General features: G+C 35.8%; 1 pseudogene; it reads right to left on the bottom strand.

Moving 5' to 3' along the window:
- Positions 1 to 884: 884 nt before the first annotated feature.
- LOC122653526 lies at positions 885 to 16,272 on the bottom strand (annotated as a pseudogene).
- Positions 16,273 to 17,880: the final 1,608 nt, after the last annotated feature.

The following is a 17,880-nucleotide window of genomic DNA, read 5'->3' as shown; positions in this document are numbered from 1 at the left end:
GCGGTCACCATTGGTCTCCACTTGGAGGGTAGTGATCTCAAGATCTTCCTTACATTCTCCGCTTTGGTGTATTCCTTTCCTAAGCTTTTCAACTTGTTAACAATGTTAGTAAACCTAGTAAACATGTTAGAAAAACTTTCATCATCAAGCATTTTAAACAATTCATATTCATGAACAAGTTTGTCAATCTTGAGTTGTTTAACTTGTGATGTTCCTTCATAGGTAACCACAAGAGTATCAAACATCTCCTTAGCTGTGTTACACATACTAGTTCTATTGAATTCTTTTTCACTAAGAGCACATTGCAGGAATGCAATAGCTTTGTAGTTTTGTTGTATGTGTGTTTTATCCGATGGTGTCCATTCGGATTTCTCCTTAGGTACAATTCTTCCTCCAACTTCTTTTGTGATTTGGAAGGGACCTTCCTCAATCACAGTCCATACATCAATATCATGAGCACACACATAATTTTTGAACCTACACTTCCAGTAGGCAAATCCTTCACCATCAAAGTATGGTGGCCTAGAAGTGTTGAGCCCCTCAATTTGGTGTGTAGATGATGATGATGCCATGGATCGTTTTTAGCACAATATAAAGACAATATGGTCTTAGTTTTGAGCTCCCGCTCGATACCAATTGTTGGGTAACCTAGAGGGGGTGAATAGGTTACCACTAGTGGATTTTGCCTCTTTTTCGATTGGTTGCACACTTATATTAAATACAAAAAGCGAAGTAAATGAGGCACAAGATTTATAGTGGTTCGGCTAACTTAGCCTACATCCACTCCTCTCAACCTTGAGAGAATTCCACTAGTATTTCCCTTTCAATACAATAGGTGGGGAAATGACACCTTTACAACTCTTTTTAACAGGATAAGAGGATCCTTATAATCTTAGTTTCAGGACAAGAGTATCCTTTCAATCTCTTAAGGATGAGAGGGTCCTTGTACTAATCTAAGTACAGTCTAGATTAATACAACAATGCTTTATCAAATCAAAAGCATAAACAAGTAAATACAATAGAAGTTTGGTATAAATACCTATCAAAGAGTAGTGACACTTTTACCCTTTGAGTGATGGTGCTCAATGATATGAATGAGAGTGATGCACCTTGAGTCTCCTAGATGACTCTCCTTGATGGCATGAGTTGGAGAGAGTGGAGAGTTAAGAGCTTGGTAATATCTCTTTGAAGAGCTTGAATTGAATAATTTAGCTCAATGACAAATTCTCACTTTTGTACCTTCTCAAATGTACAATGCACTTTTTCAATCAAAAGATGTGTTTTGTTCCTTGTTTGGATGTGTTTTATAAAGCCAAAAGTTGGAGTTTGTTTGTTCTCCAACGGATATAAAACTGTCATATTTTTAGACTGTCGGTCGACCTATAAAAGTTGTCGGTCGATCATCAAAAATCTAGCCGTTGAAAACTAGCCGTTGAGCCCAAGTTTGGGGCTGTAGGTCGATTGTCGGTCAACCTATGGATCGACCTACAAGTGTCGGTCGACCGATAGATCTGTCGGTTGCAACCGACAGGCTACTGGAAACAGGTCTGTATTTTTTATATTCTGTAGGTCGACCGACAGAGTCTGTAGGTCGACCGACAGACAGTTATCCTATTTTTGATTGTCTGTCAAGGGGATTTTTGGTCCGGCTTGCTTGGGGACTTCATAGGTTTTTGTCTAACACTTTAATGGCCATGTTTCTTGAGCCTAGGGCATGGGAATGAGTTCCTCCTAGGGTCTCTTACATGTGAATGCAATGTGTTTGTGATGTGATATGTACATGTAATGAAATGTGTTCTAATGCACTTGAATCTTCTTGGAGAGTCTTTGTCTTGGCTTCCTTTAGAAGATGTTCCTCAATCTTTAAATTTCTTCTTTTCCTTAACTCTTCTGTTGTGAGCTCCGTTGATCAAGTCTTTCCTGGATGCTTGATGTTCCCAACGTCTGACTATGAGGTTTGCTTAAAGATTGGAATATTAGTATTAATCTTAATGTTTGTTATCATCAAAATTAGTTTATGGAGGAATGTGTTTTCCAACACATATGTTATCTGATATTTCAGGGGCGAAGTGATTCTCTTAAACTCAGTCCGTTGACATGTATAAAATGACTTAGACATAAATATGTAAGGCAGACAATTGAGAACTAAAGAACTAGTAATTTGTTGCTAAAGTATTTTGGAGCATTAAGAAGGTTAGGACATAAAAGCATAAATAGGCAGAGCCTAGTGGGTTCCAACTTTCTGAATCCTACAATCAAATGTCTGACATGAATCTGCATGAGCACACGTATAGAAAGAGATGTGAAAGATGGAGAGTTTAGAAGCACATAACAGGATATATGTTTAGATCAACTATTGGAGCCTATAACCCTCTAAGATAGACCCTGAAAATCAGAAAAACAAAAATGTAATCCTATACTTAGTAATACTAGACTTGAGAATTTAGTATTTCACCAACTATTTAATTGCTAAAAAATGAATTTAAAGCAATACCTGAGAAATTTGTAAGTTAAACACAATAAAATTTTGACTAGTGGTGCGGACACCCATCAAAGGATGATTACAATTTTGAGTTTCCATGGGGAAGATGTATCTTCATACACACCTCCCCTTGTAAGGTTTTTTTTTATTTTTTATTTTTTTTTATGCTACCTGAAAATATATTCACTAAATCTGCAGGATGTACAATAAACTATAAGAAAGACCTAGCTTCAAATGATTTAATATCTTGCATTTGAAGAAAACAAACAAACAAACAAACCCAAAAGATATTCATTGGGTATCTCTGATAGGAACTCAAAATTTCTGGATAGAAAGGGAGGGGGATCCAACCTACAAATATATACCAAATCATTGCCTTGCTAGATTTAAAAACATACTCAACCCCTAGATCAAATCAAATTTCCTGAGCTTGAGGTAAAAAGATTAGTGCGGGGATCGTACTTAATACCATCCAAAATCTCAAGAAAATAGGCCTGCTCCGCCTAAATCATGACTAGTTTCTCATTAATGTTGATTTGCTGCTCCTTAAGATGTTTTATCTGGTATAACATGTTGGCCTGCAACTTCTCTATAGTGCCCTGCCCTAGATGGCCCAGTCCTTGGATTAGCTTCTCCAGGACCTCCATTAATTTCTCCTGGTCCTCCATTACTTTTTCCAGCCCTTGATTTAGGTTTTCCAGCCCTTGCTTCAGGTTTTCTTGTAATTGCTTAAGGTTTTCCTATCCTTGCTTAAGGTTTTCCTGCCCTTACTTGAGGTTTGCCAAAATCCGTTTGATATCGGCCAGTTTCTGTTTGGTGGAGATGGATACATTTGGGAACCAATTGGGATTTGAATCAAGGATCACTGTTGCCATCCGATTTCCAAAGTGAAGACTTTAAGCAGCAGCTTCAATCGAATCCATAGACAACCCTTCACCAATCTCTCTATAGGGGGAGAGAAGAAGAAACTGGAATCCTAGAGGCCTGAGGGGTCTTCTCTTTTCCCTCCCCTTGTAAGTCCTATCCTACATGATGAAGGTGATATGGATGATGGAACACGTAACATGTTATTTGAGATGTGGAAAAGAAATGTAGATGAAGGACATGAGGATAGTGCCACAAGTGAATATACAAAGGGGTGGGGTATCGAGGTAGAAAAGTTTGATCGGTTGTTTGAACTTGGAAGATACTGAGAAGGAGTTGTATCCAGGATGCAATAAATTTATCAAGTTATCCTTCCTTATTCGGCTTTATCATATAAAATGCCTATGTAAGTTGAGCAACAAAGATTCTCAATGTTGCTTGACTTATTGAAAGAGGCACTTCCTGAGCCAAATTCATTAGCGAAAACTTTGTACAAAGTGAAAAAGATTGTAAAGGATTTGGAACTCACTTACAACAAGATTGATGCTTGCCAAAATGATTGTATGTTGCATTGAAAAGAGGCAGCCAATGCTAAGTTCTGTTACAAATGTGGCACATCAAGATACACATCAGAGGACAAAAAAATCCCAGTTAAGATATTACGTCATTTCCCTTTGATTCCATGGTTGCAAAGGTTATACATGTCATCAAAAACCGCATCTAATATATGATGCATCAAGAACAATGTACAGACCACTAGAGGTTACGACACCTATCTGACTCCAAAGCCTAGAAGGACTTCGATAAACGGCATCCAACTTTCAGTGAGGACCCTCGTAATGTAAGGCTTAGGCTCATAAGTGACGGATTTAATCCGTTCAACATGATGACCATAGATCATAGTACATGGCCTTACCACCATGGATGTGCATGAAGCAACCCTTCTTCATTCTTACATTGCTTATCCCTGACCCACGACAACCTAGGAATGATATAAATATATATTTGTAACCTTTGATAGATGAGCTAAAAACATTGTGGGATATTGGGGTTAAGACTTAAGATGCAAATAAGGATAAGTCATTTAAGATGCATGCACGCTTGTTATGGACCATCAACGATTTTTTGACATATGCTAACCTCTCAGGTTGGAGCATGAAAGATGCTTTGGCTTGTCCTTGCTATAACAAGCGTACTTCATCCCGTTGGTTGAAATATGAAAGAAAGAATTGTTACTTAGGCCATCGCCAATTCCTTCCTAGGAATCATAAATTTCGGAGTGATAAAAGATCTTTTGATGGCCATGAAAAACATAGGAGTCCAATCGGAGCCACCTTCCGGATATGACGTGTTAGAACAATTGTATGGTGTTGAATTTCCCCTATTTGAAAAGGATGATAATGACATAAACAGGGGGAAAAGGAAAAGGGGATTACAACAGCCAAAGAACCTACTTAATTGGAAGAAGAGTATATTCTTTGATTTGCCTTATTGGAGAGATAATCTAGTCCGTCATAATTTAGATGTGATGCATATTGAGAAGAATGTGTGTGATAGTATCATTGGCACATTGTTGGATCTAAAAGATAAAACAAAGGATAAATTGAATATACGTCTTGATTTGAAAGATATGAACATACAAGTAGATCTTCAACAAAAAATTATTGAAGATAAGAATAAAGTGATTATACCCCCTGCATGCTACACAATGTCTAACAAAGATAAGGAGATCTTCTGCACAGTTGTAAAGAGTGTGAAGATTTCAGATAGTTATGTCAGTAATATCTCACAGTGTGTGAAAGTCAAAGAACGTATTATGTCAAGAATGAATAGTCATAACTGCCACATTATGATCCATCAACTTCTTCTAGTGGCTACACATAATGTTTTACCGAGAAATATTAGATTAGTACTAATAGAATTATGTGGATTCTTTCGAGATCTGTGTAGTAAACTTAGTACAGAGGATGACTTCAAGAGACTTGAAGAAAATGTTGCTATAACACTTTGTAATCTGGAAATGATTTTTTCACCTAGATTCTTTCATATAATGGTACACCTGATTATTCATTTAACATTCGAGGTGAGATTGGCGGCTCCAATACAATAACGTTAGATGTTTCCATTTGAAATGTTAGTGCTTAGTACTTTGATGAATAAATTACTTGATTAGGTATTACTTATAAATTAAAACCAATATCAATGGGATGACATCTTTTGTAATATGTTGTATCTTTGTAGATTTCTCAAACACCTCAAAGACCATGCCTGTAATAGTAGTCATCTAGAGGGATCAATAGACAAATGATACCTTGCGGATGAATGCTTAACTATTTGTTCTCGATACTTCGAAGGTGTGGAAACAAGGTTAAATCGGCCTACCAGGAATGTGGGGTCAATTGAAGTGGAAGATCCAACCTCTATATTCTCAAACACAGGTAGGCCTCTAGGAAAGTGTGAGATGTTCCGACTAAACATGACAGAAAAGAATTAGGCACATCGATATATGTTGCTCCATTATGATGGAATAGAAGGATATCGTAAGTAAGTATTAAATGTGAATTGTTCAAGTTTTAGTTTCTATGGATTTATTTTGTAGCAACATTGTGTAATAATTTTTTCTTTCTCCAATTTTACACTCCACCGCGAGGAAATTAAAAATGAGTTAGGTCGTAGAGCTCGCTCAGATAAAGTTAACGATATCCATCCTAGGAAGTTTTTCAAATGGTTAAGAACGTCTCTAATCTTCTTTCGATTACTATTCCATTGTCAGATATTGAAACAATGTCAGAGTGGGATTGAGGTGTCTGACCATATTCGATTTCACACTAAGCAACTTGAGATTAATAGAAAAACTCAAAATAGTGGGGTGCTAGTAACAGCATTGACACACAACAAATCAAGTCGAAAAGACAAATAATATATTGAGGGAAATGTCACATATTATGATATTCTAAAGTAAGTCATCGAATTGAAATATTCTGCCAATCTCAGAGTAATGCTATTTCAGTGAGATTGGGCTCATATTGAGAAAGGAGTGAAGAAAGATGAGTTCGGGTTCACAGTTATAAATTTCAATCATTTAATGCATACTAGTCAACTTGAGCTAGACGATCCATTTGTATTTTCTTCACAAGCAGAGTAGGTATTTTATGTCCCAGATCCCCTCAAGTCAGATTGGCATGTTGCCATAAGGACAAAAAATATAGATATTTATGACATGGAAGGGGAGTCTACTGATATTCCTAATCAGGTGATATCACAGAGTACATTACAATTTGGGTAAAATATGGCAAGTTTAATTGGAGAAAATGATGTTGATGTTAGTTGGATTAGGTCTGATATGGAAGAAATGATAATAGACACCCCCATCAAAGTTATCAATGCAATAGAAAGTTAGTGAAGCGACATATCAAGTTGAACAACCATAATGGGTAAACATAATATGATTTGTTATCAATTGTTACATTATCTATTTTTTCTTAATATTATTATGTATTATTTGGTTCAATCTATTAATATTCTTGTCAAAAAATAGGTGTCAACAATGAGAAGCATACAATTCAAACGAAGTCGGGTACACTCAAGAGACCAGGTACTCCCGCGAGAGGAGATACAAAGCCAGTCAAAGGTTATTGATCAGCCATCACATGGCCGATAATCTGCTCTAGCTCCAACTAGAACCTCTTATCCACACTTGGCCCAAGATGACCCCCACTCTGATGCTAGTACGAGTGGAATGGATTCAAGTTAGACAATTTGTAATTATTGGTAAATGAATAAGTGGGTCATGGGGCACCCATGTGTTGGGGCGAGACCTGGAACATCCAACGTCATTGACAAAATTGATTATTTTACTCGACTTTATTGGGTTCTGTTCTCTCTTCATTATTCCTATTTTGATGTTTGATTGATTTATGACAACGTTTGATTAGGAGTTGTTAATGATTTTATTGTCGTATCATAATCATATATCCCTCCTCTATCTGTATAATATTTTTTGAAAGAATGATGGAATTTCATGACATCTAAGGTAATTGAGTGATCATTTTTGACATGTAGATTCTGGATCAATTATGAGAAAGAAGCAAGGACTAGCAAGGGGCCTCAAAATTGCTTCATTGCCCCTAGCCAGAAAGTGGACATTTTTGTTAATGAACATAGGCAACAGTGCAACGATGAAACATCCCAATTGATGATTTGGATTGGAACACTTGTATGTTCTTCATCGGATTTATCGTGCAATTATACAGATTCGAGGAAGATTCCAGTGGAGAAGAAAGAGGATGCATGGAAGAATATCATAGTAACATGACACTCAAATAACAACCTGTATTACTTTTTTCAACAGATTCGATGTTTAAGTAACTGCTATTTTTTTTATATGTTTGCAAGAAAAATTTAATCTTTCAGATGATACTAAGACGTGGGCATTACAGAAGTAGAATGATCAGTGGAGAGACTTTAAGTTTGACTTGAAGGCAAAGATCTATAACCGATATAACCACAAATGAAGAACGGGTTCTGAATCGTGATAAAAGTGTTCCGCTAGAGCAGTGGCTAGATCTCCTCCGCATGTGGAATACTGATTCTTTTTTTAATTTTAAATTGGGATTTTTCTTATTATGAGAGACTTGGATGAGATTTGCATATATTTCTCTCAAACTATGGCTAAGACTTGCATGTGTTCAAATATTTTAGACCATATGCACGTGTAATAAAGATAATATATCCAAACTAAAAATGGACCATACTGCAAGAAAGAGAAGCTTTGCACAAATACGAGAGAGGAAGGTAATATAGAAGTTGATTCTTCACAAGTATATAATATATTTAGTAAAATATCAAACTTCTAATGTTGAATATATACCTTTTGTTCAGCGTAAAAAGAATCCAGATGGTTTGCTTCCCTCTCGGTTGGAGCTTTTCATGGAAACACATACTAAGAAGGATGGATCTCTTGTAAACCACATCACAGGAGAAAATGGTATGATTATTCAACCAACAGTTTAGTTTATGATGCGTTAAGTTCATATTTGTAGGATCACAAGTGCTTTCATTTCATATTATTTTGGATATGCAAAACAGGGTTTATTCTTCATCATTTCATCCTTTTGATTTGTTATTTTTGTCATGATAATTTATTGGCACTACTACTTCTAATTTTGAGTGAAGACCACTGAGTAGATTATGGTGCATAGCCAAATGGGAAAAAGTCTTAGTATGTATTTTACTTCTTCAACTTGTGCCCAAATGCCATGGAATATGAAGGCATTGATCCTATAAGGAGATGTCCTTTGAAGTGTTATATACTGCTCTATCTAAGAACCGATACACATTACACAAATATAGACTATTTTCAGTTAGGAATTCGATCAAATGTTATAAGTATGTAATTTACAATGAAATTTTTTTAGTTAAATGGGTTCTTTTGGATTAGCTATGGTCACTTTTTCTTTGTCAATCATACAAACTCTTAACTATAACTTAAATTAGATTGGTTTACCCAACTTAAACAAGGGAAAAGCCAAAGATGGTTCAATTGAGTTAGTCTGTGAGGTCAAGGTTAGCCAAAATCAAATCACAAATATTAGGTACTACAGACCTTCCAAAAAGTTTAGATGGTGCTTTCCAACAAGATTCTGCACTTTCAATAGCATCAATAGTGATGTTAGAACCAAAAAGTGATGGTGGTACATCAATTTGATTAGTTGGTATTGGATATGCCTTCCCCCTTATAAAAAGAATCTATCTACAGATATCCTTCATTTTCTCTTTAAACACTTGTTATTAAATTAAACATTTCTTAGGAAAACTATAGACAAAAGGAAATAATGTAGATGAAGGTCCAACTCCTGAGACTTACTTGAATTCATGGGTGTGGAGTATTTTCTACCCCCTTTGATGGCACAATCTTTTCCATCCACTTCATACAGGTCCTCTTTCCTTGTTGGCATCTCTACCCTCCATTTCATTAATGCTACTACAACCACCTAGCATAACCTAGAGAAAGAGTTACCAGTTGGTCTGAAGTGCATGTACCTTGAGGTCTCAACAAGAAATAAGATCAAGGCCACAAAGGCAGAGCCACTAGATACCCAAAAACCTAGAGCCCACATCCCTTCATCCTCAAATTACCCCAGAATAGTATTTGAGAAGAGGGAGTTAAGGTTCAAAGCCAAGTAAGAAAAGTAGCTAAAGAAGGATACCTTGGGAGTGCCCTTCCTTACTGTCCTCTTCATCAAACTGGTCTGCCCTAAATGTAGCTATGGTAGGTTGGTACCTTCCATTTTCAAGGGCAACCAGATAGATAGATATGTAAAAGAAGTATATATGGATAGGTGAGTACCTGTACCATTGAGTTTGTCTATCCCCATAGCCACTAGGTTTAACCAAGAAAAAGTATGATGATATTGATAATAAGACCAAGCCCTGTCATAAAAACATCAAAAAAGAAAGAGTGATTAGAAAATAAGAAATGATAGGTTAAAGATAACCAGTTTAATCTTGCAATAATTTCTTAATACACTTGACAAACATTTCTTAGGTTCAGCTGAGTCAACTCAATCGTGTCAATGGGTAGATCACTACCCGATTCCTCAACAAATTAAGATTGTAGTGTGTACTTGTGTATAGTTTTTAAAAGGAGAACTGGACTGTGAAAAATGGCGAGTACTTACAATTACAAAGATGACCTAAAAAATGATGAGTACTTTCAATAACTTGATCACATTCCATGGATTGCTACTCTAATTACGAAATTTCTTTAACAGATCTTGCATTCTTTAAAATAAAAACCTAAAGTTTCAGCAACATCTAATCAATATTTAAACGTTCTTTCGGATCATTGCTTATTGTAAGATCAATTATTTAATTGTAGTTGTTTGTGTGTGTGCATAAGTCCTTATTTGTATTTTTTTTTGGATTGTCTGTTTTCATTATAAAATATGCGCATGATAAATGAAATTAGCTGGAAAAACCATGACAAAATTGAGGTGATCACTAGTCAAAGCAAACGGAGACACATAAGAAACTAGTGGCTATTTTGATGAGGAGAGTCAACAAGTGCAGATTATGAATATTAACCACTTAAACCATTCACAATTATCCATAAATAAACTAAGACTATTTCTAGTGTGCTTTAAAGAATGCTTAAGAATCCAATTAAAGTAGCACAAATCAACAAGCTCAAGTAGGAGATCTTGAGTACTAAAGCACCAAAGTAATCACAATGTGTCTCAAACCAAAATGGGAGTTCAAAATTCAAATTAAATCACCAATGTTCATGACCTATGCAATTGCAAGCAGTCCAAAATACATGACAGCGTAGGAAGAAAAAGAAATTCAAAGTAGATCATATTGTGTAGCAATACTCCTAGTGCACACTTGTAGTAGAATCAAGCTAAGAGGCATCATACACAGAAACTCATGTATAATATTTCCAATCGATATAACAAAATTTTGAACAATCAATTAATAAGTTACAGCCACTACTAAAAGAGAAAAAAAGAGACATAGCCAGCCCCAAACCTTGATTTGGTACTGCAATGATGAACCGAGGCAAATACAAACTTCTTAGGGAATAGAACCCACAAGGATTGAGAGGCATCATGAATTATGTGGGCTGGCTCAATTAGTCGGACCAATCAAGGTGGTGGTTTTTGTTTACTTGATTTCTCCTTCATTGGGCAGCGGGAATATTTCCCAATTTGGGGTTTATACTTGATCTGGTGGGCAGGTGTAAGTCTAGTCTCTCTCTTGTCTGGACTGTCTGGATTAAGTTTATTCTATGAGTTGACTTTCAAACTTCATTTGTTTGTTGACTTTTCAAATTAGAGCTTATTTTGGGATCTCTAGCTGATGTAAGAAAGGCTAGACCTTAACAATCAAGCTATGCAGTGAAGCCAGGAGTTAGAGGCAGGTTGAACTTGAGTCATTTCAGTGCCAATTTTGAGAAGTTCCAAAGTCCGGGAGCTCCATTAGAAAGTATGTGTTTATTAAAATTGATACTTTTGAATATTTAATTAGTCAAACTCAGCTTAACTAGGTCTTACCCAACTAACTAGTCGATCTGACATATCCTTCTTAAATAAATAATATTTCTTCATATTGTTAAAGAGAGAGAGAAATAGGGAGATGCTTTTTAAATGTTTGTACCGATATGTATAAGAAACTGTATGATACAGGTGAATGACAGCGAGGGTGGAATGAGAGAGCATTTTTGGTGTTCTTCATAGTGGTAGACACTCCATACATATTCTCCAACTCGCAGGGCATCGAAGCCTGGACAATCAACACTCAATGTACACCCTTGTATTCCTCAAATTTCTCTTAGCAATAGATTATGTTCTGCAACTGGATTTTAAGAAAGGAAGATATGCTTTCCACTTCTAGATGTAATCCCTAAGCCCTCAGAATGAAACTTGATTATTTTAATGTTTTTTTCTATCATTTCATGTTATTAGTTTGTTGTAGTTCTCCAATACAGTTCTAAATCTACGTCAAAACCACCAAGATTTTGAGAAATATTTTGGTCTTAGTGGAAAAGAAGCTAGAATTATTTAATTATAGTAGTTTGTGTGTGTGTGTGCACAAGTCCTTATTTGTATTTCTTTTTGGATTGTTTGTTTTCATTACCTTGATTATATGAATGTCTTTCAGAATGATTATAAATGTTTATTCAGAACTTTGTAATTTATCTCTATCACTTACTCACTTCTTATTATTTAATATGACTTGCAAAAACTGATGTCAGGCAAACTCAAGGAGAAACTTGAGGAAACACAAAGGGATAAGGCAGTGCATGAGGAGATCTTCACCGATGTAGTGGGAGATAATACACATGGTCGAGTGCGCTCAGCTAGAGTTGGAATACGTCCAGAAGGAACATCAAATAGAAATGTTATTGCCTTTATAGAGGAAAATGCCAAGTTACAGAATGAGATGGGAGATTTGAGAGAGAGGCTTGTACAACAAGCAAAGAAATCTCTTCAATACAATCCTAAATTAATATGTTAATGCAATTTGTGAGAGGAAACAATTCAACAAGCATACAGTCCACAGAGGTTTGTATTTTCATACTAATTCTCTACATCTTACAAATCTTTAAGACAATCAATTTAAAAATAAAAGTTTGAAAGAATTTTTCTTTTTTTAGGCTTCAAATCATAGAGATTGTCCATCACAGTTGTAGTAATCATGTGATCATGTTGATTCAAAACTCAAGGTGTGTGTGCTTTTTATTTGTTTATTTAATTATTATTACTTAAGTTCCAAACATTTATGGTATATTGTACTAATGTTTATGCCATATAACATGTTCAGGCTCATGTTGCTACTGAATGTCAAGAAAAGAAGTCAGTTTATTTTTATTGAAGGAAAGAAGCTAGTTTATTTTGATAAAAGAAAATAAACAAATTTTTGTGGTAGAATGAAAGATGTTAGTAGGGGGGAGAAGGACATTGTATAGTTGGACAAAATGCTACACTTTTTGGATGCTGTAAATATAAAAATTGGATATCATCTTTTGTTCAGAATAGTTTATGATAATATTAAATTTGTGTACTTTTATTTTATTTTATTTTTCTTAAATAGATAGATATTAATGTACAATGTATATAAAAGTGCGTTTAACCATGGATATTTCTGTCCCTACAATAAGGTAAATATAGGTTTTGTACTTGTAATAAACATAGAGACGGTAAATAATTGTCCCAATCATGGATCTTTAGGGACAGACAAGAACCATCTTTAAACTTTAACGACAGAAAAATATCCGTCACTAACAAAATGTCTTTAACATTGCATTATTAAAGACGGTTAAATTCTGTCCTAAAAATATATTTTAGAAACGAAAAATACCCGTCGCAAAAATTATATAACGACAGTAAGGAGTTGCCCTTAGATATAATCTTAGAGACGGAGATAATCATCCCAAAATACAATACAATAGAGACAAAAAATTATCATCTCTAAAAAGTACAGTAATAGCGATGGGTAAATAATTGTCCCCAAAATAATTTTTTTAGACAATAAAACCATCCCCACATACTGGTGTAGCGACGAAAATGTTGCGTCCCTAAACATTTTACGCAATAGAAACTAATCATTCTAAGAGAAAAAATATTTTAAGAGACAGAGGACTTTCGTCCCTAAAATAATTATATTTGCGATAGAAATAATTCGTCCCAATTGAATTTTATATAGCAATGGAATAATTAGTGTCCCTAATAAATTAATGTAGAGACGGATTCTTATTTTCGTCGCTAGCATATGGGACACTTCTTATAGCAACAGATGGGATTGTAATTTCATCCATCTCAAGCTGGTTTTAGCGATGGAAAATAAATTTTTGGAACAATTTTTCTGTCGCTAAAAACCCAGTTTGTTGTAGTGCTAGACATAAGAATAATAGTGGATTTAAATCAATACCTAAGGATTTTACAAGTTAAACACAACCAAATTTAGATTAGTGGTACCGACAACCATCAGAAGATGATTAACTATTAGTGCATAGTAACATTCATGAAGTTGTAGTGTATGCATTGGATTGTATTGTCGATTATCGCAGTATCTGAGCAGATTTACAAAAATATTAATAGATTATACATATTTAATTAATTCACAACAGTTGCTTATTCTGACAAACTAGGTCACTCAACTACCTGGACGAAAAAGAAATCTACTATTGTGAAGAAAATAAATGAAGAAATCAAAACGCACTTCAAGGTCTTATCCCATTTTCGTGAAACCAAAAAATTTTATTTGTGGGATCCAAGCGACTTCTTTGACAGGTGCATCGTGCATTGCCCATGGTCATGGCTTGACCACTAGACATCAGTTATCACATCTTAACTTGCTTATCGTAACCCCAAAAAACATCGTTTCATCATCTTTCCAAGTCGAGCACAAGACATACAGATATACCATAGTTAATACTAAATATTAAAACTGCAAGAGTGGAGTCTGCAAATCCCACACATTGACAACTTATTACTGGCTGGTCATGATTAGTGGAAGCTTTCGGTACACTACTGACGGTGACCCTTTTCTTCATGATCTCCCAGCATCTAACTTATCAAGTTTTGCACATAAAACAAAATGAGTATCTCATATTAGACTTTTATAAATAGTTAACAAAGTAAAAGGGAGATGGTGTTAAAGGAAGAAAGAAATTTAAAACGGTTAGAAAATAAAAATATAAACAGACAAAGCCTTGTGGTTTCCAATTTTCTGAATCCTAAAATCAAGTGTTTGACATGAATCTGCATGAGCTCACGTATAACCCTCTAAGACTAACCCTACAAATTGAAAAACAAAAAAAAAAATCTTATACTTGGTGATACTAGATATAAGAATTTAGTATTTCACCAATTATTTAATCACTAAATAGTGAATTTAAATCAATACCTGAGGATTTTGCAAGTTAAACCCAATCAAATTTGGATTTGTAGTGTCGATAACCATCAGAGGATGATTAACTGTTAGTGCATAGCAATGTTCAGGGAATTATTGAGTATGCACTGGATTATGTTGTCGTAAGCAGATTAACAAAAACATTAATAAATTTTTCACATTCATTTAATTCACAATAGTTAAATATCCTGACAAAGCCACTCAACTACCTGGACAAGAAAGAAATCTATTGTTATGAAGAAATCAAAACTCTTTTCAAGGTCTTATCCCAGCTTCGTGTAATCAAAACATTCACCTGTGGGATCCAAACAACTTCTTTAACGGCTGCATCGTGCATTGCCATGGTCATGGCTTGACCACTAGACGTCTGTGGTCATATCTTAACTTGCTTACCTAGAAAACATAGTTGTTACATCATCCTTTCAGGTCAAACATAATACCTACAGATATACCATAATTAATACTAAATATAAAAAATGCAATAGTGGAGTCTACAAATCCCACACATTGACAGCTTATTACCGATTGATCCTGATTTTGTGGATGTTTTTGGCACACTGCTGACGGTGGGCCCCGTCTTCATAATCTCCCAGCATCTAACCTATTGGTGGAATAATTAATTAAAATAAAGAAGAAAAAAAAAGAATAAGGAAGAATTTCAATTGTGGTAGCGATCAAGAAACCTGATTGTCCCAAGAAGTAGCAACGAGGTAATTTCCTTTGGGACTGAAACTAAGGCTAGTAATCGAATCTGTAGAAGGTTAAGCTGATTAAGCAAAACATTAGAAAATCAGAAAACAACCTAAACGAGTAAGCAAAGCATGGAAGTACAAGTGGCAGTAGGTAATCTTCAAAATCAAGAATACAAAATTTGTTTGCTGGTATAGAAATATTGGTGGCATTATGATCCTCTAGGTTCCCTTTGCATCATCACCATATCCCTTTGAGTTGGAACCCAGAAACATGTTTGTTGGACTGATAAATAGTGATTCTTGTTAAATTTCAAATCAGTACCTTAAGACACCCTACAAAAAACTTCAATTAATCTAAGTGGGTAAAGTAAGATATTTGACATTGATTATTGGCTTCCCAATCAACATTAGGATGAATATTAACTTTGAGGATATCAACGGCTACAATACAGAATTCTAAACTCGAGTAAGTAAACACATATTTATTTTAAAGTCTAAAAATGTCCCTACAAATCAGATCATGTAAGCCCTCTTATAATTGTTAGAGATAAGGATAATCTCTTCTCCTTATCAGCTACTCCAGAAGAGTCCCACGGCTTAACGGATAAAAGCACCACCACGCACAAAGGATTATCACCTAATCCTGAAGAGCTCAACCGATCAAAGGATAAGAGCATCACAGATGTTATCCCTGCTTCAACGTACAAAGCTGCTGCAGTTGTTGAGTTTAAATCAAACTCCTCCAAGCTCAAGGATCATGACCAAGTTCATCCTAACTATAAGACCTGCTGTACTTATCCATCTCATGAGATTAACCATTGTAACCTCATCAAACCTATCTCTAATAATCTATATATAGAAAGGAGAGATGAAGGCTAATAGAGAGGAAAAATACAAGATCTGTGGACGTAGGTTTCCAGTGAAACCGAACCACATTAAAAACGTTATTGTGTTCTTCTCTTCTCTGGTCTCTTCTCTTCTACTTCTTTAAACTCAAACATGGTATCATTCAACCAGGGTTCTTTGGGCTCTGCTAGTAATCTTCCCACTATTGGCTCGGCTTCCTCATCTTTCTCTCAATTTCCATCTCTCAATCATGCCATTGCTATAAAATTAACAGATTCAAACTACCTGTTAAGGAAATCACAGTTCGTCCCTCTTCTTAGAGGATATGACCTATATGACTTGGTCATTGGTGTCTCCACTTGCCCACCTCAATATCTTCCTGCTGCAGCAAATACGTCTCCTATAGATCAACAGGGGACTGAAGCATTTACAACCACACCACTACTTAATCTAGCCTACATCACTTGGCAGCGACAAGATCAGCTTATCATGAGCTGGTTAATCTCATCACTATCTGAACTTGTGCATACTCAAATCATTGGGTGCACAACATCACATGAAGTTTGGAGCGTGCTCGAAAGCTCCTACAATAGTCTGTCAAGTGCTTGGGTGTTGCAGTTTCGATATCAGTTGTAGACAACCAAACGAGGATCCTCTACAATACAGGAATATTTGTTGAAAGTTAAATCAATCACCGATCTACTTGCAGCCGCTGGTAAGCCTGTAGGTAATGAGGATCTATGTCTCTACACTCTTGCTGGTTTAGGTTCAGAATATAAGGACTTTATGACTTCGATCACCACCCGCACTGATGTGATCTCATACCCTGACCTACGTGGTATGCTCCTTACACAAGAAATCAGACTTCTTGATGCCCAAAAATCTGAAACAAATATCACAGTAAACACTATTACTACTGCTGATAATAAGGGTGGGCGATCCAATCGTGGTGCCTCCACCCCTCGTGGTGGCAGGTTCCCATACCTGAGTGGCCGGAATGGTCGTGGAGGATACAAATCCGGCTATCCCCGTCAACCAAATCAAGGGGCAGCAGCTTCACAGCCCCACTCTCCAAATCAGGTTATATGCCAAGTTTGTAATCGTGTTGGCCACAAAGCTCTTGATTGTCACCAACGCTTTAATCATGCCTACCAGTCCACTCAGGGTGCTTCCCCACTGGCTGCAAATAATGTTGATTATAATAGAACAATTGCTACTGACAATACTTGGTTTCCTGATTCTGGTGCAAAAAATCACATCACTGCTGACATGGACAACTTAAGCTTATCAACAGAGTACACTGGCACAGATCAGGTTCAAGTCGGAAATGGTTCAGGTTTGAAAATTCTTCACACAGGCTCCACTCAAATAATTTCTTCACCCAAAGATTTGATTCTTCCTAAAATATTGCATGTGCCTGACATTACAAGAAACCTGCTTTCTAATTCTCAGTTTACCAAGGATAATAATGTTCTATTTGAATTTCATCCTGACCGTTTCTTTGTAAAGGATCGATGCACGGGGAAGTGCCTCCTTCAGGGCATCACTAAGGATGGGTTGTACCAGTTCACACTAAATAAG

The sequence above is a fragment of the Telopea speciosissima genome, chromosome 1 (assembly GCF_018873765.1).
Source record: "Telopea speciosissima isolate NSW1024214 ecotype Mountain lineage chromosome 1, Tspe_v1, whole genome shotgun sequence".
In the NCBI taxonomy this organism is placed as follows: domain Eukaryota; kingdom Viridiplantae; phylum Streptophyta; class Magnoliopsida; order Proteales; family Proteaceae; genus Telopea; species Telopea speciosissima.
Note: the sequence above shows the minus strand (reverse complement) of the source record. Positions and strands in the feature narration are given on the sequence as shown.